The sequence below is a fragment of the Pleurodeles waltl genome, chromosome 4_1 (genome assembly GCF_031143425.1).
Source record: "Pleurodeles waltl isolate 20211129_DDA chromosome 4_1, aPleWal1.hap1.20221129, whole genome shotgun sequence".
NCBI classification, from domain to species: domain Eukaryota; kingdom Metazoa; phylum Chordata; class Amphibia; order Caudata; family Salamandridae; genus Pleurodeles; species Pleurodeles waltl.
In genome coordinates this window covers 56,692,807-56,719,209 of record NC_090442.1, presented here as the reverse complement: position 1 = coordinate 56,719,209, position 26,403 = coordinate 56,692,807, and the positions used below count along the sequence as shown (strand labels likewise).

General features: G+C 52.7%; 22 non-coding genes across 22 annotated transcripts; 7 read left to right on the top strand and 15 right to left on the bottom strand.

Moving 5' to 3' along the window:
- The first annotated feature begins 1,058 nt into the window (after positions 1-1,058).
- TRNAG-GCC (transfer RNA glycine (anticodon GCC)) lies at positions 1,059-1,129 on the top strand. The gene has a single exon. It is a non-coding gene; the product is annotated as a tRNA-Gly (tRNA).
- A 71-nt stretch (positions 1,130-1,200) lies between these two features.
- Positions 1,201-1,272, bottom strand: TRNAW-CCA (transfer RNA tryptophan (anticodon CCA)). Its single transcript has one exon. It is a non-coding gene; the product is annotated as a tRNA-Trp (tRNA).
- Positions 1,273-3,298: 2,026 nt separating this feature from the next.
- Positions 3,299-3,369, top strand: TRNAG-GCC (transfer RNA glycine (anticodon GCC)). Its single transcript has one exon. It is a non-coding gene; the product is annotated as a tRNA-Gly (tRNA).
- Positions 3,370-3,756: 387 nt separating this feature from the next.
- Positions 3,757-3,830, bottom strand: TRNAN-GUU (transfer RNA asparagine (anticodon GUU)). The gene has a single exon. It is a non-coding gene; the product is annotated as a tRNA-Asn (tRNA).
- A 1,703-nt stretch (positions 3,831-5,533) lies between these two features.
- On the top strand, positions 5,534-5,604 carry TRNAG-GCC (transfer RNA glycine (anticodon GCC)). Its single transcript has one exon. It is a non-coding gene; the product is annotated as a tRNA-Gly (tRNA).
- A 71-nt stretch (positions 5,605-5,675) lies between these two features.
- On the bottom strand, positions 5,676-5,747 carry TRNAW-CCA (transfer RNA tryptophan (anticodon CCA)). The gene has a single exon. It is a non-coding gene; the product is annotated as a tRNA-Trp (tRNA).
- A 2,045-nt stretch (positions 5,748-7,792) lies between these two features.
- On the top strand, positions 7,793-7,863 carry TRNAG-GCC (transfer RNA glycine (anticodon GCC)). The gene has a single exon. It is a non-coding gene; the product is annotated as a tRNA-Gly (tRNA).
- A 396-nt stretch (positions 7,864-8,259) lies between these two features.
- TRNAN-GUU (transfer RNA asparagine (anticodon GUU)) lies at positions 8,260-8,333 on the bottom strand. The gene has a single exon. It is a non-coding gene; the product is annotated as a tRNA-Asn (tRNA).
- A 1,703-nt stretch (positions 8,334-10,036) lies between these two features.
- On the top strand, positions 10,037-10,107 carry TRNAG-GCC (transfer RNA glycine (anticodon GCC)). Its single transcript has one exon. It is a non-coding gene; the product is annotated as a tRNA-Gly (tRNA).
- A 71-nt stretch (positions 10,108-10,178) lies between these two features.
- On the bottom strand, positions 10,179-10,250 carry TRNAW-CCA (transfer RNA tryptophan (anticodon CCA)). Its single transcript has one exon. It is a non-coding gene; the product is annotated as a tRNA-Trp (tRNA).
- A 2,025-nt stretch (positions 10,251-12,275) lies between these two features.
- Positions 12,276-12,346, top strand: TRNAG-GCC (transfer RNA glycine (anticodon GCC)). The gene has a single exon. It is a non-coding gene; the product is annotated as a tRNA-Gly (tRNA).
- A 71-nt stretch (positions 12,347-12,417) lies between these two features.
- TRNAW-CCA (transfer RNA tryptophan (anticodon CCA)) lies at positions 12,418-12,489 on the bottom strand. The gene has a single exon. It is a non-coding gene; the product is annotated as a tRNA-Trp (tRNA).
- A 2,512-nt stretch (positions 12,490-15,001) lies between these two features.
- On the bottom strand, positions 15,002-15,075 carry TRNAN-GUU (transfer RNA asparagine (anticodon GUU)). Its single transcript has one exon. It is a non-coding gene; the product is annotated as a tRNA-Asn (tRNA).
- Positions 15,076-16,778: 1,703 nt separating this feature from the next.
- Positions 16,779-16,849, top strand: TRNAG-GCC (transfer RNA glycine (anticodon GCC)). The gene has a single exon. It is a non-coding gene; the product is annotated as a tRNA-Gly (tRNA).
- Positions 16,850-16,920: 71 nt separating this feature from the next.
- Positions 16,921-16,992, bottom strand: TRNAW-CCA (transfer RNA tryptophan (anticodon CCA)). Its single transcript has one exon. It is a non-coding gene; the product is annotated as a tRNA-Trp (tRNA).
- A 2,164-nt stretch (positions 16,993-19,156) lies between these two features.
- TRNAW-CCA (transfer RNA tryptophan (anticodon CCA)) lies at positions 19,157-19,228 on the bottom strand. Its single transcript has one exon. It is a non-coding gene; the product is annotated as a tRNA-Trp (tRNA).
- A 253-nt stretch (positions 19,229-19,481) lies between these two features.
- On the bottom strand, positions 19,482-19,555 carry TRNAN-GUU (transfer RNA asparagine (anticodon GUU)). Its single transcript has one exon. It is a non-coding gene; the product is annotated as a tRNA-Asn (tRNA).
- A 1,845-nt stretch (positions 19,556-21,400) lies between these two features.
- On the bottom strand, positions 21,401-21,472 carry TRNAW-CCA (transfer RNA tryptophan (anticodon CCA)). The gene has a single exon. It is a non-coding gene; the product is annotated as a tRNA-Trp (tRNA).
- A 2,171-nt stretch (positions 21,473-23,643) lies between these two features.
- On the bottom strand, positions 23,644-23,715 carry TRNAW-CCA (transfer RNA tryptophan (anticodon CCA)). Its single transcript has one exon. It is a non-coding gene; the product is annotated as a tRNA-Trp (tRNA).
- A 253-nt stretch (positions 23,716-23,968) lies between these two features.
- Positions 23,969-24,042, bottom strand: TRNAN-GUU (transfer RNA asparagine (anticodon GUU)). Its single transcript has one exon. It is a non-coding gene; the product is annotated as a tRNA-Asn (tRNA).
- A 1,844-nt stretch (positions 24,043-25,886) lies between these two features.
- On the bottom strand, positions 25,887-25,958 carry TRNAW-CCA (transfer RNA tryptophan (anticodon CCA)). Its single transcript has one exon. It is a non-coding gene; the product is annotated as a tRNA-Trp (tRNA).
- A 253-nt stretch (positions 25,959-26,211) lies between these two features.
- Positions 26,212-26,285, bottom strand: TRNAN-GUU (transfer RNA asparagine (anticodon GUU)). Its single transcript has one exon. It is a non-coding gene; the product is annotated as a tRNA-Asn (tRNA).
- Between the last annotated feature and the right edge of the window lie 118 nt (positions 26,286-26,403).

The following is a 26,403-nucleotide window of genomic DNA, read 5'->3' as shown; positions in this document are numbered from 1 at the left end:
CAGCGTTTGTCATTTGCTTGGTTGTCCTGTCACTGTTGGATGTTTTCTTGCGCAGACTACTGTCTAATGGTGGGAAGGCCACGAGACACGTGACTTTTCTCTTTCCTTGTTAGCATAGTTTCCTGCCACTGTCTTGTTGTGCTGCCTGCGAGACACGTGTCTTGCCCATCTCAGCTCCACTGTGGCATGTTAGATATGTCTTTGAGCAGAGTCCCGGTCCCAGAGCTGCTGCCTTCTCTGCACTCTGGCTTGTAAGACTGCAGGCAAAGGCCCTCCCTGGCCCCTCAGCCAGATAGATACATTTACGTGCAGGGCTCAGCTTTGGTGAAAGATATTGGCGAGAGAGAGGAAAGGGGACGGCCCGTGGTGCACCCCCTATTTTGCATAGAACCACAGCCTCCTGGGAGGGCAGAGACATGAGGGTTCTCAGGGAAAGCCCTCCCAGGAGTGTTGAAGGGCAGGACGTGAAACACAGCAATCCCGGAATGGCCTGGTCTAAGATGCCTGTGCAATAGGCCTGGCCCTAGGCTTCCGGGGCTCTTCCTCGGCAGAGGCCCCAGTGGTATGAGCCCGACCAGGGCTGTGCCCGACCAGGGCTGTAGGGCGCGTTGGGAGCGCGTTAGGGACGCGAAAGAGGGCGCAGGGCGCAGAACTCTGCCCGTTTCTCCCCAGGATTTTGGGGAGGACAGGGAATCTGGCCAGGTCAGTGACTAGGCTTTCCCAGAAGGAAAGTCCAGTGACAGTGGCATGTTGTGAAACACAAGATTGCTGGTGGTCTGGAGGGTGCTTTCTGTCAGCCACTTCTCCCGGGAGCAGCCAGAGAGCAGGCTGATGTCGTGCTCTGTCAAGCACAACACTGGCCCCAAACCACTGTCCTTAGCAAAAGCAGAAACATTCATAGTTTCAGTCTCCTGCATCTGATTCCTGCCATCAGCATGTGAACGTTTGGCAGTCCAAGGCTTGCCATGCAAACTTTGTTCATAGGTGTCCCATGCGAATGCATGGGCCTCATCACTACTGTCTACGGCAGGGCTCTCTGCTCAGCCTATGTAAGTGAAGCATTGGTGGTTCAGTGGTAGAATTCTCGCCTGCCACGCGGGAGGCCCGGGTTCGATTCCCGGCCAATGCAAAGCGCCCTTCTTTTGGCTTTGCTTTAGAAGTCAGAGATATAGACTTGGTGGGGAAAAAAATGTCAAAGAGTGACCCCGACGTGATTTGAACACGCAACCTTCTGATCTGGAGTCAGACGCGCTACCGTTGCGCCACGAGGTCCCTGTGCATGCAGTTCTCAGCCCCGGATCAAGAAATGCTTCTGTGCCTTTTATTGGCCCTCAGTACGCCTGTGGTTAAAGTAGAAGGCTTGGTGGCCCGTTTCCAGTCCTATTGGTGGAAATGACTAGAGGTGAAGAGATGAGAGAAGATAGAAATGTTGAGATAGAGCATGTCACGCAGGCAAAGCGAGAGCTCTAAGAGCAAAGCCAGACAGCTGTGTTTTAATTCAGGACTTGATGTAGGCAAAAGCATACGTCCCTGTGTGGGCTTGAACCACCAACCTTTCGGTTAACAGCCGAACGCGCTAACCGATTGCGCCACAGAGACCAACCACCGCAGTGAACGTGTTGGGACTCAATATATGTTTTTACCTTTGTGCTCCTGCCTGCAGCTCTAAGGTCCTGGCATAAGACAGGTAGGCTTAGACTCCATTGTGACATGTCTTCTCTTAGAAGAAGGTTCTGAGTTGCCAGGCAGCTTATCTTCTGCCGGGCACACTTTCCTTTGCAGGCTTTCAGGTTGTGAATCCAGCACTGCTTAGGTGTCCATGTCAGACATGAGCAGCTCATTGAGCCCCACTGTGTGTTTTTTGTGGAGATACAACTCTCAGACTAGAGGGAGCAGGCGGGAAGTGGGTGAGACTCACACAGGGTGGGTGGGGCAGTTAAAGGATGTTATCTAATAGTGTAATCGAGGAGTTGGGTTTTTTGTGCACTACACTTTAACCAGCGATTCTTTCTAAAAGGAAATCCCAGGGCAGTACCCGCAATGAGTGGCATCCCCACACCCGAGGTTGCATTGTGGTAGCTGTTCCCTGAGCCCCTAGCCCCTGTCCCCATGTCGCCCTTTCTCCTCGTGTAACTCACCTCAGGTTCGGTGGCTCTGATACTTGCTGCTTCTGCGCGATCATCCCCATGATCTGGGCCTTTGTACGAAATGTCATGTAAGATGACTTTATTCAGCACAGCGTTTGTCATTTGCTTGGTTGTCCTGTCACTGTTGGATGTTTTCTTGCGCAGACTACTGTCTAATGGTGGGAAGGCCACGAGACACGTGACTTTTCTCTTTCCTTGTTAGCATAGTTTCCTGCCACTGTCTTGTTGTGCTGCCTGCCTGTGAGACACGTGTCTTGCCCATCTCAGCTCCACTGTGGCATGTTAGATATGTCTTTGAGCAGAGTCCCGGTCCCAGAGCTGCTGCCTTCTCTGCACTCTGGCTTGTAAGACTGCAGGCAAAGGCCCTCCCTGGCCCCTCAGCCAGATAGATACATTTACCTGCAGGGCTCAGCTTTGGTGAAAGATATTGTCGAGAGAGAGGAAAGGGGACGGCCTGTTGTGCACCCCCTATTTTGCATAGAACCACAGCCTCCTGGGAGGGCAGAGACATGAGGGTTCTCAGGGAAAGCCCTCCCAGGAGTGTTGAAGGGCAGGACGTGAAACACAGCAATCCCGGAATGGCCTGGTCTAAGATGCCTGTGCAATAGGCCTGGCCCTAGGCTTCCGGGGCTCTTCCTCGGCAGAGGCCCCAGTGGTATGAGCCCGACCAGGGCTGTGCCCGACCAGGGCTGTAGGGCGCGTTGGGAGCGCGTTAGGGACGCGAAAGAGGGCGCAAGGCGCAGAACTCTGCCCGTTTCTCCCCAGGATTTTGGGGAGGACAGGGCATCTGGCCAGGTCAGTGACTAGGCTTTCCCAGAAGGAAAGTCCAGTGACAGTGGCATGTTGTGAAACACAAGATTGCTGGTGGTCTGGAGGGTGCTTTCTGTCAGCCACTTCTCCCGGGAGCAGCCAGAGAGCAGGCTGATATCGTGCTCTGTCAAGCACAACACTGGCCCCAAACCACTGTCCTTAGCAAAAGCAGAAACATTCATAGTTTCAGTCTCCTGCATCTGATTCCTGCCATCAGCATGTGAACGTTTGGCAGTCCAAGGCTTGCCATGCAAACTTTGTTCATAGGTGTCCCATGCGAATGCATGGGCCTCATCACTACTGTCTACGGCAGGGCTCTCTGCTCAGCCTATGTATGTGAAGCATTGGTGGTTCAGTGGTAGAATTCTCGCCTGCCACGCGGGAGGCCCGGGTTCGATTCCCGGCCAATGCAAAGCGCCCTTCTTTTGACTTTGCTTTAGAAGTCAGAGATATAGACTTGGTGGGGAAAAAAATGTGAAAGAGTGACCACGACGTGATTTGAACACGCAACCTTCTGATCTGGAGTCAGACGCGCTACCGTTGCGCCACGAGGTCCCTGTGCGTGCAGTTCTCAGCCCTGGATCAAGAAATGCTTCTGTGCCTTTTATTGGCCCTCAGTACGCCTGTGGTTAAAGTAGAAGGCTTGGTGGCCCGTTTCCAGTCCTATTGGTGGAAATGACAAGAGATGAGAGAAGATAGAAATGTTGAGATAGAGCATGTCACGCAGGCAAAGCGAGAGCTCTAAGAGCAAAGCCAGACTGCTGTGTTTTAATTCAGACTTGATGTAGGCAAAAGCATACGTCCCTGGGTGGGCTTGAACCACCAACCTTTCGGTTAACAGCCGAACGCGCTAACCGATTGCGCCACAGAGACCAACCACCGCAGTGAGCGTGTTGGGACTCAATATATGTTTTTACCTTTGTGCTCCTGCCTGCAGCTCTAAGGTCCTGGCATAAGACAGGTAGGCTTAGACTCCATTGTGACATGTCTTACTTCTCTTAGAAGAAGGTTCTGAGTTGCCAGGCAGCTTATCTTCTGCCGGGCACACTTTCCTTTGCAGGCTTTCAGGTTGTGAATCCAGCACTGCTTAGGTGTCCATGTCAGACATGAGCTGCTCATTGAGCCCCACTGTGTGTTTTTTGTGGAGATACAACTCTCAGACTAGAGGGAGCAGGCGGGAAGTGGGTGAGACTCACACAGGGTGGGTGGGGCAGTTAAAGGATGTTATCTAATAGTGTAATCGAGGAGTTGGTTTTTTTGTGCACTACACTTTAACCAGCGATTCTTTCTAAAAGGAAATCCCAGGGCAGTACCCGCAATGAGTGGCATCCCCACACCCGAGGTTGCATTGTGGTAGCTGTTCCCTGAGCCCCTAGCCCCTGTCCCCATGTCGCCCTTTCTCCTCGTGTAACTCACCTCAGGTTCGGTGGCTCTGATACTTGCTGCTTCTGCGCGATCATCCCCATGATCTGGGCCTTTGTACGAAATGTCATGTAAGATGACTTTATTCAGCACAGCGTTTGTCATTTGCTTGGTTGTCCTGTCACTGTTGGATGTTTTCTTGCGCAGACTACTGTCTAATGGTGGGAAGGCCACGAGACACGTGACTTTTCTCTTTCCTTGTTAGCATAGTTTCCTGCCACTGTCTTGTTGTGCTGCCTGCCTGTGAGACACGTGTCTTGCCCATCTCAGCTCCACTGTGGCATGTTAGATATGTCTTTGAGCAGAGTCCCGGTCCCAGAGCTGCTGCCTTCTCTGCACTCTGGCTTGTAAGACTGCAGGCAAAGGCCCTCCCTGGCCCCTCAGCCAGATAGATACATTTACCTGCAGGGCTCAGCTTTGGTGAAAGATATTGGCGAGAGAGAGGAAAGGGGACGGCCCGTGGTGCACCCCCTATTTTGCATAGAACCACAGCCTCCTGGGAGGGCAGAGACGTGAGGGTTCTCAGGGAAAGCCCTCCCAGGAGTGTTGATGGGCAGGACGTGAAACACAGCAATCCCGGAATGGCCTGGTCTAAAATGCCTGTGCAATAGGCCTGGCCCTAGGCTTCCGGGGCTCTTCCTCGGCAGAGGCCCCAGTGGTATGAGCCCGACCAGGGCTGTGCCCGACCAGGGCTGTAGGGCGCGTTGGGAGCGCGTTAGGGACGCGAAAGAGGGCGCAGGGCGCAGAACTCTGCCCGTTTCTCCCCAGGATTTTGGGGAGGACAGGGAATCTGGCCAGGTCAGTGACTAGGCTTTCCCAGAAGGAAAGTCCAGTGACAGTGGCATGTTGTGAAACACAAGATTGCTGGTGGTCTGGAGGGTGCTTTCTGTCAGCCACTTCTCCCGGGAGCAGCCAGAGAGCAGGCTGATGTCGTGCTCTGTCAAGCACAACACTGGCCCCAAACCACTGTCCTTAGCAAAAGCAGAAACATTCATAGTTTCAGTCTCCTGCATCTGATTCCTGCCATCAGCATGTGAACGTTTGGCAGTCCAAGGCTTGCCATGCAAACTTTGTTCATAGGTGTCCCATGCGAATGCATGGGCCTCATCACTACTGTCTACGGCAGGGCTCTCTGCTCAGCCTATGTAAGTGAAGCATTGGTGGTTCAGTGGTAGAATTCTCGCCTGCCACGCGGGAGGCCCGGGTTCGATTCCCGGCCAATGCAAAGCGCCCTTCTTTTGGCTTTGCTTTAGAAGTCAGAGATATAGACTTGGTGGGGAAAAAAATGTCAAAGAGTGACCCCGACGTGATTTGAACACGCAACCTTCTGATCTGGAGTCAGACGCGCTACCGTTGCGCCACGAGGTCCCTGTGCATGCAGTTCTCAGCCCCGGATCAAGAAATGCTTCTGTGCCTTTTATTGGCCCTCAGTACGCCTGTGGTTAAAGTAGAAGGCTTGGTGGCCCGTTTCCAGTCCTATTGGTGGAAATGACTAGAGGTGAAGAGATGAGAGAAGATAGAAATGTTGAGATAGAGCATGTCACGCAGGCAAAGCGAGAGCTCTAAGAGCAAAGCCAGACAGCTGTGTTTTAATTCAGGACTTGATGTAGGCAAAAGCATACGTCCCTGGGTGGGCTTGAACCACCAACCTTTCAGTTAACAGCCGAACGCGCTAACCGTTTGCGCCACAGAGACCAACCACCAGACCAACCACCGCAGTGAGCGTGTTGGGACTCAATATATGTTTTTACCTTTGTGCTCCTGCCTGCAGCTCTAAGGTCCTGGCATAAGACAGGTAGGCTTAGACTCCATTGTGACATGTCTTACTACTCTTAGAAGAAGGTTCTGAGTTGCCAGGCAGCTTATCTTCTGCCGGGCACACTTTCCTTTGCAGGCTTTCAGGTTGTGAATCCAGCACTGCTTAGGTGTCCATGTCAGACATGAGCAGCTCATTGAGCCCCACTGTGTGTTTTTTGTGGAGATACAACTCTCAGACTAGAGGGAGCAGGCGGGAAGTGGGTGAGACTCACACAGGGTGGGTGGGGCAGTTAAAGGATGTTATCTAATAGTGTAATCGAGGAGTTGGGTTTTTTGTGCACTACACTTTAACCAGCGATTCTTTCTAAAAGGAAATCCCAGGGCAGTACCCGCAATGAGTGGCATCCCCACACCCGAGGTTGCATTGTGGTAGCTGTTCCCTGAGCCCATAGCCCCTGTCCCCATGTCGCCCTTTCTCCTCGTGTAACTCACCCCAGGTTCGGTGGCTCTGATACTTGCTGCTTCTGCTGCGCGATCATCCCCATGATCTGGGCCTTTGTACGAAATGTCATGTAAGATGACTTTATTCAGCACGGCGTTTGTCATTTGCTTGGTTGTCCTGTCACTGTTGGATGTTTTCTTGCGCAGACTACTGTCTAATGGTGGGAAGGCCACGAGACACGTGACTTTTCTCTTTCCTTGTTAGCATAGTTTCCTGCCACTGTCTTGGTGTGCTGCCAGCCTGTGAGACACGTGTCTTGCCCATCTCAGCTCCACTGTGGCATGTTAGATATGTCTTTGAGCAGAGTCCCGGTCCCAGAGCTGCTGCCTTCTCTGCACTCTGGCTTGTAAGACTGCAGGCAAAGGCCCTCCCTGGCCCCTCAGCCAGATAGATACATTTACCTGCAGGGCTCAGCTTTGGTGAAAGATATTGGCGAGAGAGAGGAAAGGGGACGGCCCGTGGTGCACCCCCTATTTTGCATAGAACCACAGCCTCCTGGGAGGGGAGAGACATGAGGGTTCTCAGGGAAAGCCCTCCCAGGAGTGTTGAAGGGCAGGACGTGAAACACAGCAATCCCGGAATGGCCTGGTCTAAGATGCCTGTGCAATAGGCCTGGCCCTAGGCTTCCGGGGCTCTTCCTCGGCAGAGGCCCCAGTGGTATGAGCCCGACCAGGACTGTGCCCGACCAGGGCTGTAGGGCGCGTTGGGAGCGCGTTAGGGACGCGAAAGAGGGCGCAGGGCGCAGAACTCTGCCCGTTTCTCCCCAGGATTTTGGGGAGGACAGGGAATCTGGCCAGGTCAGTGACTAGGCTTTCCCAGAAGGAAAGTCCAGTGACAGTGGCATGTTGTGAAACACAAGATTGCTGGTGGTCTGGAGGGTGCTTTCTGTCAGCCACTTCTCCCGGGAGCAGCCAGAGAGCAGGCTGATGTTGTGCTCTGTCAAGCACAACACTGGCCCCAAACCACTGTCCTTAGCAAAAGCAGAAACATTCATAGTTTCAGTCTCCTGCATCTGATTCCTGCCATCAGCATGTGAACGTTTGGCAGTCCAAGGCTTGCCATGCAAACTTTGTTCATAGGTGTCCCATGCGAATGCATGGGCCTCATCACTACTGTCTACGGCAGGGCTCTCTGCTCAGCCTATGTAAGTGAAGCATTGGTGGTTCAGTGGTAGAATTCTCGCCTGCCACGCGGGAGGCCCGGGTTCGATTCCCGGCCAATGCAAAGCGCCCTTCTTTTGGCTTTGCTTTAGAAGTCAGAGATATAGACTTGGTGGGGAAAAAAATGTCAAAGAGTGACCCCGACGTGATTTGAACACGCAACCTTCTGATCTGGAGTCAGACGTGCTACCGTTGCGCCACGAGGTCCCTGTGCATGCAGTTCTCAGCCCCGGATCAAGAAATGCTTCTGTGCCTTTTATTGGCCCTCAGTACGCCTGTGGTTAAAGTAGAAGGCTTGGTGGCCCGTTTCCAGTCCTATTGGTAGAAATGACTAGAGGTGAAGAGATGAGAGAAGATAGAAATGTTGAGATAGAGCATGTCACGCAGGCAAAGCGAGAGCTCTAAGAGCAAAGCCAGACAGCTGTGTTTTAATTCAGGACTTGATGTAGGCAAAAGCATACGTCCCTGGGTGGGCTTGAACCACCAACCTTTCGGTTAACAGCCGAACGCGCTAACCGATTGCGCCACAGAGACCAACCACCGCATTGAGCGTGTTGGGACTCAATATATGTTTTTACCTTTGTGCTCCTGCCTGCAGCTCTAAGGTCCTGGCATAAGACAGGTAGGCTTAGACTCCATTGTGACATGTCTTACTTCTCTTAGAAGAAGGTTCTGAGTTGCCAGGCAGCTTATCTTCTGCCGGGCACACTTTCCTTTGCAGGCTTTCAGGTTGTGAATCCAGCACTGCTTAGGTGTCCATGTCAGACATGAGCAGCTCATTGAGCCCCACTGTGTGTTTTTTGTGGAGATACAACTCTCAGACTAGAGGGAGCAGGCGGGAAGTGGGTGAGACTCACACAGGGTGGGTGGGGCAGTTAAAGGATGTTATCTAATAGTGTAATCGAGGAGTTGGGTTTTTTGTGCACTACACTTTAACCAGCGATTCTTTCTAAAAGGAAATCCCAGGGCAGTACCCGCAATGAGTGGCATCCCCACACCCGAGGTTGCATTGTGGTAGCTGTTCCCTGAGCCCCTAGCCCCTGTCCCCATGTCGCCCTTTCTCCTCGTGTAACTCACCTCAGGTTCGGTGGCTCTGATACTTGCTGCTTCTGCGCGATCATCCCCATGATCTGGGCCTTTGTACGAAATGTCATGTAAGATGACTTTATTCAGCACAGCGTTTGTCATTTGCTTGGTTGTCCTGTCACTGTTGGATGTTTTCTTGCGCAGACTACTGTCTAATGGTGGGAAGGCCACGAGACACGTGACTTTTCTCTTTCCTTGTTAGCATAGTTTCCTGCCACTGTCTTGTTGTGCTGCCTGCCTGTGAGACACGTGTCTTGCCCATCTCAGCTCCACTGTGGCATGTTAGATATGTCTTTGAGCAGAGTCCCGGTCCCAGAGCTGCTGCCTTCTCTGCACTCTGGCTTGTAAGACTGCAGGCAAAGGCCCTCCCTGGCCCCTCAGCCAGATAGATACATTTACCTGCAGGGCTCAGCTTTGGTGAAAGATATTGGCGAGAGAGAGGAAAGGGGACGGCCCGTGGTGCACCCCCTATTTTGCATAGAACCACAGCCTCCTGGGAGGGCAGAGACATGAGGGTTCTCAGGGAAAGCCCTCCCAGGAGTGTTGAAGGGCAGGACGTGAAACACAGCAATCCCGGAATGGCCTGGTCTAAGATGCCTGTGCAATAGGCCTGGCCCTAGGCTTCCGGGGCTCTTCCTCGGCAGAGGCCCCAGTGGTATGAGCCCGACCAGGGCTGTGCCCGACCAGGGCTGTAGGGCGCGTTGGGAGCGCGTTAGGGATGCGAAAGAGGGCGCAGGGCGCAGAACTCTGCCCGTTTCTCCCCAGGATTTTGGGGAGGACAGGGAATCTGGCCAGGTCAGTGACTAGGCTTTCCCAGAAGGAAAGTCCAGTGACAGTGGCATGTTGTGAAACACAAGATTGCTGGTGGTCTGGAGGGTGCTTTCTGTCAGCCACTTCTCCCGGGAGCAGCCAGAGAGCAGGCTGATGTCGTGCTCTGTCAAGCACAACACTGGCCCCAAACCACTGTCCTTAGCAAAAGCAGAAACATTCATAGTTTCAGTCTCCTGCATCTGATTCCTGCCATCAGCATGTGAACGTTTGGCAGTCCAAGGCTTGCCATGCAAACTTTGTTCATAGGTGTCCCATGCGAATGCATGGGCCTCATCACTACTGTCTACGGCAGGGCTCTCTGCTCAGCCTATGTAAGTGAAGCATTGGTGGTTCAGTGGTAGAATTCTCGCCTGCCACGCGGGAGGCCCGGGTTCGATTCCCGGCCAATGCAAAGCGCCCTTCTTTTGGCTTTGCTTTAGAAGTCAGAGATATAGACTTGGTGGGGAAAAAAATGTCAAAGAGTGACCCCGACGTGATTTGAACACGCAACCTTCTGATCTGGAGTCAGACGCGCTACCGTTGCGCCACGAGGTCCATGTGCATGCAGTTCTCAGTCCCGGATCAAGAAATGCTTCTGTGCCTTTTATTGGCCCTCAGTACGCCTGTGGTTAAAGTAGAAGGCTTGGTGGCCCGTTTTCAGTCCTATTGGTGGAAATGACTAGAGGTGAAGAGATGAGAGAAGATAGAAATGTTGAGATAGAGCATGTCACGCAGGCAAAGCGAGAGCTCTAAGAGCAAAGCCAGACAGCTGTGTTTTAATTCAGGACTTGATGTAGGCAAAAGCATACTTCGCTGGGTGGGCTTGAACCACCAACCTTTCGGTTAACAGCCGAACGCGCTAACCGATTGCGCCACAGAGACCAACCACCGGAGTGAGCTTTTGGGACTCAATATATGTTTTTACCTTTGTGCTCCTGCCTGCAGCTCTAAGGTCCTGGCATAAGACAGGTAGGCTTAGACTCCATTGTGACATGTCTTACTTCTCTTAGAAGAAGGTTCTGAGTTGCCAGGCAGCTTATCTTCTGCCGGGCACACTTTCCTTTGCAGGCTTTCAGGTTGTGAATCCAGCACTGCTTAGGTGTCCATGTCAGACATGAGCAGCTCATTGAGCCCCACTGTGTGTTTTTTGTGGAGATACAACTCTCAGACTAGAGGGAGCAGGCGGGAAGTGGGTGAGACTCACACAGGGTGGGTGGGGCAGTTAAAGGATGTTATCTTATAGTGTAATCGAGGAGTTGGGTTTTTTGTGCACTACACTTTAACCAGCGATTCTTTCTAAAAGGAAATCCCAGGGCAGTACCCGCAATGAGTGGCATCCCCACACCCGAGGTTGCATTGTGGTAGCTGTTCCCTGAGCCCATAGCCCCTGTCCCCATGTCGCCCTTTCTCCTCGTGTAACTCACCCCAGGTTCGGTGGCTCTGATACTTGCTGCTTCTGCTGCGCGATCATCCCCATGATCTGGGCCTTTGTACGAAATGTCATGTAAGATGACTTTATTCAGCACGGCGTTTGTCATTTGCTTGGTTGTCCTGTCACTGTTGGATGTTTTCTTGCGCAGACTACTGTCTAATGGTGGGAAGGCCACGAGACACGTGACTTTTCTCTTTCCTTGTTAGCATAGTTTCCTGCCACTGTCTTGGTGTGCTGCCAGCCTGTGAGACACGTGTCTTGCCCATCTCAGCTCCACTGTGGCATGTTAGATATGTCTTTGAGCAGAGTCCCGGTCCCAGAGCTGCTGCCTTCTCTGCACTCTGGCTTGTAAGACTGCAGGCAAAGGCCCTCCCTGGCCCCTCAGCCAGATAGATACATTTACCTGCAGGGCTCAGCTTTGGTGAAAGATATTGGCGAGAGAGAGGAAAGGGGACGGCCCGTGGTGCACCCCCTATTTTGCATAGAACCACAGCCTCCTGGGAGGGCAGAGACATGAGGGTTCTCAGGGAAAGCCCTCCCAGGAGTGTTGAAGGGCAGGACGTGAAACACAGCAATCCCGGAATGGCCTGGTCTAAGATGCCTGTGCAATAGGCCTGGCCCTAGGCTTCCGGGGCTCTTCCTCGGCAGAGGCCCCAGTGGTATGAGCCCGACCAGGGCTGTGCCCGACCAGGGCTGTAGGGCGTGTTGGGAGCGCGTTAGGGACGCGAAAGAGGGCGCAGAACTCTGCCCGTTTCTCCCCAGGATTTTGGGGAGGACAGGGAATCTGGCCAGGTCAGTGACTAGGCTTTCCCAGAAGGAAAGTCCAGTGACAGTGGCATGTTGTGAAACACAAGATTGCTGGTGGTCTGGAGGGTGCTTTCTGTCAGCCACTTCTCCCGGGAGCAGCCAGAGAGCAGGCTGATGTCGTGCTCTGTCAAGCACAACACTGGCCCCAAACCACTGTCCTTAGCAAAAGCAGAAACATTCATAGTTTCAGTCTCCTGCATCTGATTCCTGCCATCAGCATGTGAACGTTTGGCAGTCCAAGGCTTGCCATGCAAACTTTGTTCATAGGTGTCCCATGCGAATGCATGGGCCTCATCACTACTGTCTACGGCAGGGCTCTCTGCTCAGCCTATGTAAGTGAAGCATTGGTGGTTCAGTGGTAGAATTCTCGCCTGCCACGCGGGAGGCCCGGGTTCGATTCCCGGCCAATGCAAAGCGCCCTTCTTTTGGCTTTGCTTTAGAAGTCAGAGATATAGACTTGGTGGGGAAAAAAATGTCAAAGAGTGACCCCGACGTGATTTGAACACGCAACCTTCTGATCTGGAGTCAGACGCGCTACCGTTGCGCCACGAGGTCCCTGTGCATGCAGTTCTCAGCCCCGGATCAAGAAATGCTTCTGTGCCTTTTATTGGCCCTCAGTACGCCTGTGGTTAAAGTAGAAGGCTTGGTGGCCCGTTTCCAGTCCTATTGGTGGAAATGACTAGAGGTGAAGAGATGAGAGAAGATAGAAATGTTGAGATAGAGCATGTCACGCAGGCAAAGCGAGAGCTCTAAGAGCAAAGCCAGACAGCTGTGTTTTAATTCAGGACTTGATGTAGGCAAAAGCATACGTCCCTGGGTGGGCTTGAACCACCAACCTTTTAGTTAACAGCCGAACGCGCTAACCGTTTGCGCCACAGAGACCAACCACCAGACCAACCACCGCAGTGAGCGTGTTGGGACTCAATATATGTTTTTACCTTTGTGCTCCTGCCTGCAGCTCTAAGGTCCTGGCATAAGACAGGTAGGCTTAGACTCCATTGTGACATGTCTTACTACTCTTAGAAGAAGGTTCTGAGTTGCCAGGCAGCTTATCTTCTGCCGGGCACACTTTCCTTTGCAGGCTTTCAGGTTGTGAATCCAGCACTGCTTAGGTGTCCATGTCAGACATGAGCAGCTCATTGAGCCCCACTGTGTGTTTTTTGTGGAGATACAACTCTCAGACTAGAGGGAGCAGGCGGGAAGTGGGTGAGACTCACACAGGGTGGGTGGGGCAGTTAAAGGATGTTATCTAATAGTGTAATCGAGGAGTTGGGTTTTTTGTGCACTACACTTTAACCAGCGATTCTTTCTAAAAGGAAATCCCAGGGCAGTACCCGCAATGAGTGGCATCCCCACACCCGAGGTTGCATTGTGGTAGCTGTTCCCTGAGCCCATAGCCCCTGTCCCCATGTCGTCCTTTCTCCTCGTGTAACTCACCCCAGGTTCGGTGGCTCTGATACTTGCTGCTTCTGCTGCGCGATCATCCCCATGATCTGGGCCTTTGTACGAAATGTCATGTAAGATGACTTTATTCAGCACGGCGTTTGTCATTTGCTTGGTTGTCCTGTCACTGTTGGATGTTTTCTTGCGCAGACTACTGTCTAATGGTGGGAAGGCCACGAGACACGTGACTTTTCTCTTTCCTTGTTAGCATAGTTTCCTGCCACTGTCTTGGTGTGCTGCCAGCCTGTGAGACACGTGTCTTGCCCATCTCAGCTCCACTGTGGCATGTTAGATATGTCTTTGAGCAGAGTCCCGGTCCCAGAGCTGCTGCCTTCTCTGCACTCTGGCTTGTAAGACTGCAGGCAAAGGCCCTCCCTGGCCCCTCAGCCAGATAGATACATTTACCTGCAGGGCTCAGCTTTGGTGAAAGATATTGGCGAGAGAGAGGAAAGGGGACGGCCCGTGGTGCACCCCCTATTTTGCATAGAACCACAGCCTCCTGGGAGGGGAGAGACATGAGGGTTCTCAGGGAAAGCCCTCCCAGGAGTGTTGAAGGGCAGGACGTGAAACACAGCAATCCCGGAATGGCCTGGTCTAAGATGCCTGTGCAATAGGCCTGGCCCTAGGCTTCCGGGGCTCTTCCTCGGCAGAGGCCCCAGTGGTATGAGCCCGACCAGGACTGTGCCCGACCAGGGCTGTAGGGCGCGTTGGGAGCGCGTTAGGGACGCGAAAGAGGGCGCAGGGCGCAGAACTCTGCCCGTTTCTCCCCAGGATTTTGGGGAGGACAGGGAATCTGGCCAGGTCAGTGACTAGGCTTTCCCAGAAGGAAAGTCCAGTGACAGTGGCATGTTGTGAAACACAAGATTGCTGGTGGTCTGGAGGGTGCTTTCTGTCAGCCACTTCTCCCGGGAGCAGCCAGAGAGCAGGCTGATGTTGTGCTCTGTCAAGCACAACACTGGCCCCAAACCACTGTCCTTAGCAAAAGCAGAAACATTCATAGTTTCAGTCTCCTGCATCTGATTCCTGCCATCAGCATGTGAACGTTTGGCAGTCCAAGGCTTGCCATGCAAACTTTGTTCATAGGTGTCCCATGCGAATGCATGGGCCTCATCACTACTGTCTACGGCAGGGCTCTCTGCTCAGCCTATGTAAGTGAAGCATTGGTGGTTCAGTGGTAGAATTGTCGCCTGCCACGCGGGAGGCCCGGGTTCGATTCCCGGCCAATGCAAAGCGCCCTTCTTTTGGCTTTGCTTTAGAAGTCAGAGATATAGACTTGGTGGGGAAAAAAATGTCAAAGAGTGACCCCGACGTGATTTGAACACGCAACCTTCTGATCTGGAGTCAGACGTGCTACCGTTGCGCCACGAGGTCCCTGTGCATGCAGTTCTCAGCCCCGGATCAAGAAATGCTTCTGTGCCTTTTATTGGCCCTCAGTACGCCTGTGGTTAAAGTAGAAGGCTTGGTGGCCCGTTTCCAGTCCTATTGGTAGAAATGACTAGAGGTGAAGAGATGAGAGAAGATAGAAATGTTGAGATAGAGCATGTCACGCAGGCAAAGCGAGAGCTCTAAGAGCAAAGCCAGACAGCTGTGTTTTAATTCAGGACTTGATGTAGGCAAAAGCATACGTCCCTGGGTGGGCTTGAACCACCAACCTTTCGGTTAACAGCCGAACGCGCTAACCGATTGCGCCACAGAGACCAACCACCGCATTGAGCGTGTTGGGACTCAATATATGTTTTTACCTTTGTGCTCCTGCCTGCAGCTCTAAGGTCCTGGCATAAGACAGGTAGGCTTAGACTCCATTGTGACATGTCTTACTTCTCTTAGAAGAAGGTTCTGAGTTGCCAGGCAGCTTATCTTCTGCCGGGCACACTTTCCTTTGCAGGCTTTCAGGTTGTGAATCCAGCACTGCTTAGGTGTCCATGTCAGACATGAGCAGCTCATTGAGCCCCACTGTGTGTTTTTTGTGGAGATACAACTCTCAGACTAGAGGGAGCAGGCGGGAAGTGGGTGAGACTCACACAGGGTGGGTGGGGCAGTTAAAGGATGTTATCTAATAGTGTAATCGAGGAGTTGGGTTTTTTGTGCACTACACTTTAACCAGCGATTCTTTCTAAAAGGAAATCCCAGGGCAGTACCCGCAATGAGTGGCATCCCCACACCCGAGGTTGCATTGTGGTAGCTGTTCCCTGAGCCCCTAGCCCCTGTCCCCATGTCGCCCTTTCTCCTCGTGTAACTCACCTCAGGTTCGGTGGCTCTGATACTTGCTGCTTCTGCGCGATCATCCCCATGATCTGGGCCTTTGTACGAAATGTCATGTAAGATGACTTTATTCAGCACAGCGTTTGTCATTTGCTTGGTTGTCCTGTCACTGTTGGATGTTTTCTTGCGCAGACTACTGTCTAATGGTGGGAAGGCCACGAGACACGTGACTTTTCTCTTTCCTTGTTAGCATAGTTTCCTGCCACTGTCTTGTTGTGCTGCCTGCCTGTGAGACACGTGTCTTGCCCATCTCAGCTCCACTGTGGCATGTTAGATATGTCTTTGAGCAGAGTCCCGGTCCCAGAGCTGCTGCCTTCTCTGCACTCTGGCTTGTAAGACTGCAGGCAAAGGCCCTCCCTGGCCCCTCAGCCAGATAGATACATTTACCTGCAGGGCTCAGCTTTGGTGAAAGATATTGGCGAGAGAGAGGAAAGGGGACGGCCCGTGGTGCACCCCCTATTTTGCATAGAACCACAGCCTCCTGGGAGGGCAGAGACATGAGGGTTCTCAGGGAAAGCCCTCCCAGGAGTGTTGAAGGGCAGGACGTGAAACACAGCAATCCCGGAATGGCCTGGTCTAAGATGCCTGTGCAATAGGCCTGGCCCTAGGCTTCCGGGGCTCTTCCTCGGCAGAGGCCCCAGTGGTATGAGCCCGACCAGGGCTGTGCCCGACCAGGGCTGTAGGGCGCGTTGGGAGCGCGTTAGGGATGCGAAAGAGGGCGCAGGGCGCAGAACTCTGCCCGTTTCTCCCCAGGATTTTGGGGAGGACAGGGAATCTGGCCAGGTCAGTGACTAGGCTTTCCCAGAAGGAAAGTCCAGTGACAGTGGCATGTTGTGAAACACAAGATTGCTGGTGGTCTGGAGGGTGCTTTCTGTCAGCCACTTCTCCCGGGAGCAGCCAGAGAGCAGGCTGATGTCGTGCTCTGTCAAGCACAACACTGGCCCCAAACCACTGTCCTTAGCAAAAGCAGAAACATTCATAGTTTCAGTCTCCTGCATCTGATTCCTGCCATCAGCATGTGAACGTTTGGCAGTCCAAGGCTTGCCATGCAAACTTTGTTCATAGGTGTCCCATGCGAATGCATGGGCCTCATCACTACTGTCTACGGCAGGGCTCTCTGCTCAGCCCATGTAAGTGAAGCATTGGTGGTTCAGTGGTAGAATTCTCGCCTGCCACGCGGGAGGCCCGGGTTCGATTCCCGGCCAATGCAAAGCGCCCTTCTTTTGGCTTTGCTTTAGAAGTCAGAGATATAGACTTGGTGGGGAAAAAAATGTCAAAGAGTGACCCCGACGTGATTTGAACACGCAACCTTCTGATCTGGAGTCAGACGCGCTACCGTTGCGCCACGAGGTCCATGTGCATGCAGTTCTCAGTCCCGGATCAAGAAATGCTTCTGTGCCTTTTATTGGCCCTCAGTACGCCTGTGGTTAAAGTAGAAGGCTTGGTGGCCCGTTTTCAGTCCTATTGGTGGAAATGACTAGAGGTGAAGAGATGAGAGAAGATAGAAATGTTGAGATAGAGCATGTCACGCAGGCAAAGCGAGAGCTCTAAGAGCAAAGCCAGACAGCTGTGTTTTAATTCAGGACTTGATGTAGGCAAAAGCATACTTCGCTGGGTGGGCTTGAACCACCAACCTTTCGGTTAACAGCCGAACGCGCTAACCGATTGCGCCACAGAGACCAACCACCGGAGTGAGCTTTTGGGACTCAATATATGTTTTTACCTTTGTGCTCCTGCCTGCAGCTCTAAGGTCCTGGCATAAGACAGGTAGGCTTAGACTCCATTGTGACATGTCTTACTTCTCTTAGAAGAAGGTTCTGAGTTGCCAGGCAGCTTATCTTCTGCCGGGCACACTTTCCTTTGCAGGCTTTCAGGTTGTGAATCCAGCACTGCTTAGGTGTCCATGTCAGACATGAGCAGCTCATTGAGCCCCACTGTGTGTTTTTTGTGGAGATACAACTCTCAGACTAGAGGGAGCAGGCGGGAAGTGGGTGAGACTCACACAGGGTGGGTGGGGCAGTTAAAGGATGTTATCTTATAGTGTAATCGAGGAGTTGGGTTTTTTGTGCACTACACTTTAACCAGCGATTCTTTCTAAAAGGAAATCCCAGGGCAGTACCCGCAATGAGTGGCATCCCCACACCCGAGGTTGCATTGTGGTAGCTGTTCCCTGAGCCCATAGCCCCTGTCCCCATGTCGCCCTTTCTCCTCGTGTAACTCACCCCAGGTTCGGTGGCTCTGATACTTGCTGCTTCTGCTGCGCGATCATCCCCATGATCTGGGCCTTTGTACGAAATGTCATGTAAGATGACTTTATTCAGCACGGCGTTTGTCATTTGCTTGGTTGTCCTGTCACTGTTGGATGTTTTCTTGCGCAGACTACTGTCTAATGGTGGGAAGGCCACGAGACACGTGACTTTTCTCTTTCCTTGTTAGCATAGTTTCCTGCCACTGTCTTGGTGTGCTGCCAGCCTGTGAGACACGTGTCTTGCCCATCTCAGCTCCACTGTGGCATGTTAGATATGTCTTTGAGCAGAGTCCCGGTCCCAGAGCTGCTGCCTTCTCTGCACTCTGGCTTGTAAGACTGCAGGCAAAGGCCCTCCCTGGCCCCTCAGCCAGATAGATACATTTACCTGCAGGGCTCAGCTTTGGTGAAAGATATTGGCGAGAGAGAGGAAAGGGGACGGCCCGTGGTGCACCCCCTATTTTGCATAGAACCACAGCCTCCTGGGAGGGCAGAGACATGAGGGTTCTCAGGGAAAGCCCTCCCAGGAGTGTTGAAGGGCAGGACGTGAAACACAGCAATCCCGGAATGGCCTGGTCTAAGATGCCTGTGCAATAGGCCTGGCCCTAGGCTTCCGGGGCTCTTCCTCGGCAGAGGCCCCAGTGGTATGAGCCCGACCAGGGCTGTGCCCGACCAGGGCTGTAGGGCGTGTTGGGAGCGCGTTAGGGACGCGAAAGAGGGCGCAGAACTCTGCCCGTTTCTCCCCAGGATTTTGGGGAGGACAGGGAATCTGGCCAGGTCAGTGACTAGGCTTTCCCAGAAGGAAAGTCCAGTGACAGTGGCATGTTGTGAAACACAAGATTGCTGGTGGTCTGGAGGGTGCTTTCTGTCAGCCACTTCTCCCGGGAGCAGCCAGAGAGCAGGCTGATGTCGTGCTCTGTCAAGCACAACACTGGCCCCAAGCCACTGTCCTTAGCAAAAGCAGAAACATTCATAGTTTCAGTCTCCTGCATCTGATTCCTGCCATCAGCATGTGAACGTTTGGCAGTCCAAGGCTTGCCATGCAAACTTTGTTCATAGGTGTCCCATGCGAATGCATGGGCCTCATCACTACTGTCTACGGCAGGGCTCTCTGCTCAGCCTATGTAAGTGAAGCATTGGTGGTTCAGTGGTAGAATTCTCGCCTGCCACGCGGGAGGCACGGGTTCGATTCCCGGCCAATGCAAAGCGCCCTTCTTTTGGCTTTGCTTTAGAAGTCAGAGATATAGACTTGGGGAAAAAAATGTCAAAGAGTGACCCCGACGTGATTTGAACACGCAACCTTCTGATCTGGAGTCAGACGCGCTACCGTTGCGCCACGAGGTCCCTGTGCATGCAGTTCTCAGCCCCGGATCAAGAAATGCTTCTGTGCCTTTTATTGGCCCTCAGTACCCCTGTGGTTAAAGTAGAAGGCTTGGTGGCCCGTTTCCAGTCCTATTGGTGGAAATGACTAGAGGTGAAGAGATGAGAGAAGATGGAAATGTTGAGATAGAGCATGTCACGCAGGCAAAGCGAGAGCTCTAAGAGCAAAGCCAGACAGCTGTGTTTTAATTCAGGACTTGATGTAGGCAAAAGCATACGTCCCTGGGTGGGCTTGAACCACCAACCTTTCGGTTAACAGCCGAACGCGCTAACCGATTGCGCCACAGAGACCAACCACCGCAGTGAGCGTGTTGGGACTCAATATATGTTTTTACCTTTGTGCTCCTGCCTGCAGCTCTAAGGTCCTGGCATAAGACAGGTAGGCTTAGACTCCATTGTGACATGTCTTACTTCTCTTAGAAGAAGGTTCTGAGTTGCCAGGCAGCTTATCTTCTGCCGGGCACACTTTCCTTTGCAGGCTTTCAGGTTGTGAATCCAGCACTGCTTAGGTGTCCATGTCAGACATGAGCAGCTCATTGAGCCCCACTGTGTGTTTTTTGTGGAGATACAACTCTCAGACTAGAGGGAGCAGGCGGGAAGTGGGTGAGACTCACACAGGGTGGGTGGGGCAGTTAAAGGATGTTATCTAATAGTGTAATCGAGGAGTTGGGTTTTTTGTGCACTACACTTTAACCAGCGATTCTTTCTAAAAGGAAATCCCAGGGCAGTACCCGCAATGAGTGGCATCCCCACACCCGAGGTTGCATTGTGGTAGCTGTTCCCTGAGCCCCTAGCCCCTGTCCCCATGTCGCCCTTTCTCCTCGTGTAACTCACCTCAGGTTCGGTGGCTCTGATACTTGCTGCTTCTGCGCGATCATCCCCATGATCTGGGCCTTTGTACGAAATGTCATGTAAGATGACTTTATTCAGCACAGCGTTTGTCATTTGCTTGGTTGTCCTGTCACTGTTGGATGTTTTCTTGCGCAGACTACTGTCTAATGGTGGGAAGGCCACGAGACACGTGACTTTTCTCTTTCCTTGTTAGCATAGTTTCCTGCCACTGTCTTGTTGTGCTGCCTGCCTGTGAGACACGTGTCTTGCCCATCTCAGCTCCACTGTGGCATGTTAGATATGTCTTTGAGCAGAGTCCCGGTCGCAGAGCTGCTGCCTTCTCTGCACTCTGGCTTGTAAGACTGCAGGCAAAGGCCCTCCCTGGCCCCTCAGCCAGATAGATACATTTACCTGCAGGGCTCAGCTTTGGTGAAAGATATTGGCGAGAGAGAGGAAAGGGGACGGCCCGTGGTGCACCCCCTATTTTGCATAGAACCACAGCCTCCTGGGAGGGCAGAGACATGAGGGTTCTCAGGGAAAGCCCTCCCAGGAGTGTTGAAGGGCAGGACGTGAAACACAGCAATCCCGGAATGGCCTGGTCTAAGATGCCTGTGCAATAGGCCTGGCCCTAGGCTTCCGGGGCTCTTCCTCGGCAGAGGCCCCAGTGGTATGAGCCCGACCAGGGCTGTGCCCGACCAGGGCTGTAGGGCGCGTTGGGAGCGCGTTAGGGATGCGAAAGAGGGCGCAGGGCGCAGAACTCTGCCCGTTTCTCCCCAGGATTTTGGGGAGGACAGGGAATCTGGCCAGGTCAGTGACTAGGCTTTCCCAGAAGGAAAGTCCAGTGACAGTGGCATGTTGTGAAACACAAGATTGCTGGTGGTCTGGAGGGTGCTTTCTGTCAGCCACTTCTCCCGGGAGCAGCCAGAGAGCAGGCTGATGTCGTGCTCTGTCAAGCACAACACTGGCCCCAAACCACTGTCCTTAGCAAAAGCAGAAACATTCATAGTTTCAGTCTCCTGCATCTGATTCCTGCCATCAGCATGTGAACGTTTGGCAGTCCAAGGCTTGCCATGCAAACTTTGTTCATAGGTGTCCCATGCGAATGCATGGGCCTCATCACTACTGTCTACGGCAGGGCTCTCTGCTCAGCCTATGTAAGTGAAGCATTGGTGGTTCAGTGGTAGAATTCTCGCTTGCCACGCGGGAGGCCCGGGTTCGATTCCCGGCCAATGCAAAGCGCCCTTCTTTTGGCTTTGCTTTAGAAGTCAGAGATATAGACTTGGTGGGGAAAAAAATGTCAAAGAGTGACCCCGACGTGATTTGAACACGCAACCTTCTGATCTGGAGTCAGACGCGCTACCGTTGCGCCACGAGGTCCATGTGCATGCAGTTCTCAGTCCCGGATCAAGAAATGCTTCTGTGCCTTTTATTGGCCCTCAGTACGCCTGTGGTTAAAGTAGAAGGCTTGGTGGCCCGTTTTCAGTCCTATTGGTGGAAATGACTAGAGGTGAAGAGATGAGAGAAGATAGAAATGTTGAGATAGAGCATGTCACGCAGGCAAAGCGAGAGCTCTAAGAGCAAAGCCAGACAGCTGTGTTTTAATTCAGGACTTGATGTAGGCAAAAGCATACTTCGCTGGGTGGGCTTGAACCACCAACCTTTCAGTTAACAGCCGAACGCGCTAACCGATTGCGCCACAGAGACCAACCACCGGAGTGAGCTTTTGGGACTCAATATATGTTTTTACCTTTGTGCTCCTGCCTGCAGCTCTAAGGTCCTGGCATAAGACAGGTAGGCTTAGACTCCATTGTGACATGTCTTACTTCTCTTAGAAGAAGGTTCTGAGTTGCCAGGCAGCTTATCTTCTGCCGGGCACACTTTCCTTTGCAGGCTTTCAGGTTGTGAATCCAGCACTGCTTAGGTGTCCATGTCAGACATGAGCAGCTCATTGAGCCCCACTGTGTGTTTTTTGTGGAGATACAACTCTCAGACTAGAGGGAGCAGGCGGGAAGTGGGTGAGACTCACACAGGGTGGGTGGGGCAGTTAAAGGATGTTATCTTATAGTGTAATCGAGGAGTTGGGTTTTTTGTGCACTACACTTTAACCAGCGATTCTTTCTAAAAGGAAATCCCAGGGCAGTACCCGCAATGAGTGGCATCCCCACACCCGAGGTTGCATTGTGGTAGCTGTTCCCTGAGCCCATAGCCCCTGTCCCCATGTCGCCCTTTCTCCTCGTGTAACTCACCCCAGGTTCGGTGGCTCTGATACTTGCTGCTTCTGCTGCGCGATCATCCCCATGATCTGGGCCTTTGTACGAAATGTCATGTAAGATGACTTTATTCAGCACGGCGTTTGTCATTTGCTTGGTTGTCCTGTCACTGTTGGATGTTTTCTTGCGCAGACTACTGTCTAATGGTGGGAAGGCCACGAGACACGTGACTTTTCTCTTTCCTTGTTAGCATAGTTTCCTGCCACTGTCTTGGTGTGCTGCCAGCCTGTGAGACACGTGTCTTGCCCATCTCAGCTCCACTGTGGCATGTTAGATATGTCTTTGAGCAGAGTCCCGGTCCCAGAGCTGCTGCCTTCTCTGCACTCTGGCTTGTAAGACTGCAGGCAAAGGCCCTCCCTGGCCCCTCAGCCAGATAGATACATTTACCTGCAGGGCTCAGCTTTGGTGAAAGATATTGGCGAGAGAGAGGAAAGGGGACGGCCCGTGGTGCACCCCCTATTTTGCATAGAACCACAGCCTCCTGGGAGGGCAGAGACATGAGGGTTCTCAGGGAAAGCCCTCCCAGGAGTGTTGAAGGGCAGGACGTGAAACACAGCAATCCCGGAATGGCCTGGTCTAAGATGCCTGTGCAATAGGCCTGGCCCTAGGCTTCCGGGGCTCTTCCTCGGCAGAGGCCCCAGTGGTATGAGCCCGACCAGGGCTGTGCCCGACCAGGGCTGTAGGGCGCGTTGGGAGCGCGTTAGGGACGCGAAAGAGGGCGCAGGGCGCAGAACTCTGCCCGTTTCTCCCCAGGATTTTGGGGAGGACAGGGAATCTGGCCAGGTCAGTGACTAGGCTTTCCCAGAAGGAAAGTCCAGTGACAGTGGCATGTTGTGAAACACAAGATTGCTGGTGGTCTGGAGGGTGCTTTCTGTCAGCCACTTCTCCCGGGAGCAGCCAGAGAGCAGGCTGATGTCGTGCTCTGTCAAGCACAACACTGGCCCCAAGCCACTGTCCTTAGCAAAAGCAGAAACATTCATAGTTTCAGTCTCCTGCATCTGATTCCTGCCATCAGCATGTGAACGTTTGGCAGTCCAAGGCTTGCCATGCAAACTTTGTTCATAGGTGTCCCATGCGAATGCATGGGCCTCATCACTACTGTCTACGGCAGGGCTCTCTGCTCAGCCTATGTAAGTGAAGCATTGGTGGTTCAGTGGTAGAATTCTCGCCTGCCACGCGGGAGGCACGGGTTCGATTCCCGGCCAATGCAAAGCGCCCTTCTTTTGGCTTTGCTTTAGAAGTCAGAGATATAGACTTGGGGAAAAAAATGTCAAAGAGTGACCCCGACGTGATTTGAACACGCAACCTTCTGATCTGGAGTCAGACGCGCTACCGTTGCGCCACGAGGTCCCTGTGCATGCAGTTCTCAGCCCCGGATCAAGAAATGCTTCTGTGCCTTTTATTGGCCCTCAGTACCCCTGTGGTTAAAGTAGAAGGCTTGGTGGCCCGTTTCCAGTCCTATTGGTGGAAATGACTAGAGGTGAAGAGATGAGAGAAGATGGAAATGTTGAGATAGAGCATGTCACGCAGGCAAAGCGAGAGCTCTAAGAGCAAAGCCAGACAGCTGTGTTTTAATTCAGGACTTGATGTAGGCAAAAGCATACGTCCCTGGGTGGGCTTGAACCACCAACCTTTCGGTTAACAGCCGAACGCGCTAACCGATTGCGCCACAGAGACCAACCACCGCAGTGAGCGTGTTGGGACTCAATATATGTTTTTACCTTTGTGCTCCTGCCTGCAGCTCTAAGGTCCTGGCATAAGACAGGTAGGCTTAGACTCCATTGTGACATGTCTTACTTCTCTTAGAAGAAGGTTCTGAGTTGCCAGGCAGCTTATCTTCTGCCGGCACACTTTCCTTTGCAGGCTTTCAGGTTGTGAATCCAGCACTGCTTAGGTGTCCATGTCAGACATGAGCAGCTCATTGAGCCCCACTGTGTGTTTTTTGTGGAGATACAACTCTCAGACTAGAGGGAGCAGGCGGGAAGTGGGTGAGACTCACACAGGGTGGGTGGGGCAGTTAAAGGATGTTATCTAATAGTGTAATCGAGGAGTTGGGTTTTTTGTGCACTACACTTTAACCAGCGATTCTTTCTAAAAGGAAATCCCAGGGCAGTACCCGCAATGAGTGGCATCCCCACACCCGAGGTTGCATTGTGGTAGCTTTTCCCTGAGCCCCTAGCCCCTGTCCCCATGTCGCCCTTTCTCCTCGTGTAACTCACCTCAGGTTCGGTGGCTCTGATACTTGCTGCTTCTGCGCGATCATCCCCATGATCTGGGCCTTTGTACGAAATGTCATGTAAGATGACTTTATTCAGCACAGCGTTTGTCATTTGCTTGGTTGTCCTGTCACTGTTGGATGTTTTCTTGCGCAGACTACTGTCTAATGGTGGGAAGGCCACGAGACACGTGACTTTTCTCTTTCCTTGTTAGCATAGTTTCCTGCCACTGTCTTGTTGTGCTGCCTGCCTGTGAGACACGTGTCTTGCCCATCTCAGCTCCACTGTGGCATGTTAGATATGTCTTTGAGCAGAGTCCCGGTCCCAGAGCTGCTGCCTTCTCTGCACTCTGGCTTGTAAGACTGCAGGCAAAGGCCCTCCCTGGCCCCTCAGCCAGATAGATACATTTACCTGCAGGGCTCAGCTTTGGTGAAAGATATTGGCGAGAGAGAGGAAAGGGGACGGCCCGTGGTGCACCCCCTATTTTGCATAGAACCACAGCCTCCTGGGAGGGCAGAGACATGAGGGTTCTCAGGGAAAGCCCTCCCAGGAGTGTTGAAGGGCAGGACGTGAAACACAGCAATCCCGGAATGGCCTGGTCTAAGATGCCTGTGCAATAGGCCTGGCCCTAGGCTTCCGGGGCTCTTCCTCGGCAGAGGCCCCAGTGGTATGAGCCCGACCAGGGCTGTGCCCGACCAGGGCTGTAGGGCGCGTTGGGAGCGCGTTAGGGACGCGAAAGAGGGCGCAGGGCGCAGAACTCTGCCCGTTTCTCCCCAGGATTTTGGGGAGGACAGGGAATCTGGCCAGGTCAGTGACTAGGCTTTCCCAGAAGGAAAGTCCAGTGACAGTGGCATGTTGTGAAACACAAGATTGCTGGTGGTCTGGAGGGTGCTTTCTGTCAGCCACTTCTCCCGGGAGCAGCCAGAGAGCAGGCTGATGTTGTGCTCTGTCAAGCACAACACTGGCCCCAAACCACTGTCCTTAGCAAAAGCAGAAACATTCATAGTTTCAGTCTCCTGCATCTGATTCCTGCCATCAGCATGTGAACGTTTGGCAGTCCAAGGCTTGCCATGCAAACTTTGTTCATAGGTGTCCCATGCGAATGCATGGGCCTCATCACTACTGTCTACGGCAGGGCTCTCTGCTCAGCCTATGTAAGTGAAGCATTGGTGGTTCAGTGGTAGAATTCTCGCCTGCCATGCGGGAGGCCCGGGTTCGATTCCCGGCCAATGCAAAGCGCCCTTCTTTTGGCTTTGCTTTAGAAGTCAGAGATATAGACTTGGTGGGGAAAAAAATGTCAAAGAATGACCCCGACGTGATTTGAACACGCAACCTTCTGATCTGGAGTCAGACGCGCTACCGTTGCGCCACGAGGTCCCTGTGCATGCAGTTCTCAGCCCCGGATCAAGAAATGCTTCTGTGCCTTTTATTGGCCCTCAGTACCCCTGTGGTTAAAGTAGAAGGCTTGGTGGCCCGTTTCCAGTCCTATTGGTGGAAATGACTAGAGGTGAAGAGATGAGAGAAGATGGAAATGTTGAGATAGAGCATGTCACGCAGGCAAAGCGAGAGCTCTAAGAGCAAAGCCAGACAGCTGTGTTTTAATTCAGGACTTGATGTAGGCAAAAGCATACGTCCCTGGGTGGGCTTGAACCACCAACCTTTCGGTTAACAGCCGAACGCGCTAACCGATTGCGCCACAGAGACCAACCACTGCAGTGAGCGTGTTGGGACTCAATATATGTTTTTACCTTTGTGCTCCTGCCTGCAGCTCTAAGGTCCTGGCATAAGACAGGTAGGCTTAGACTCCATTATGACATGTCTT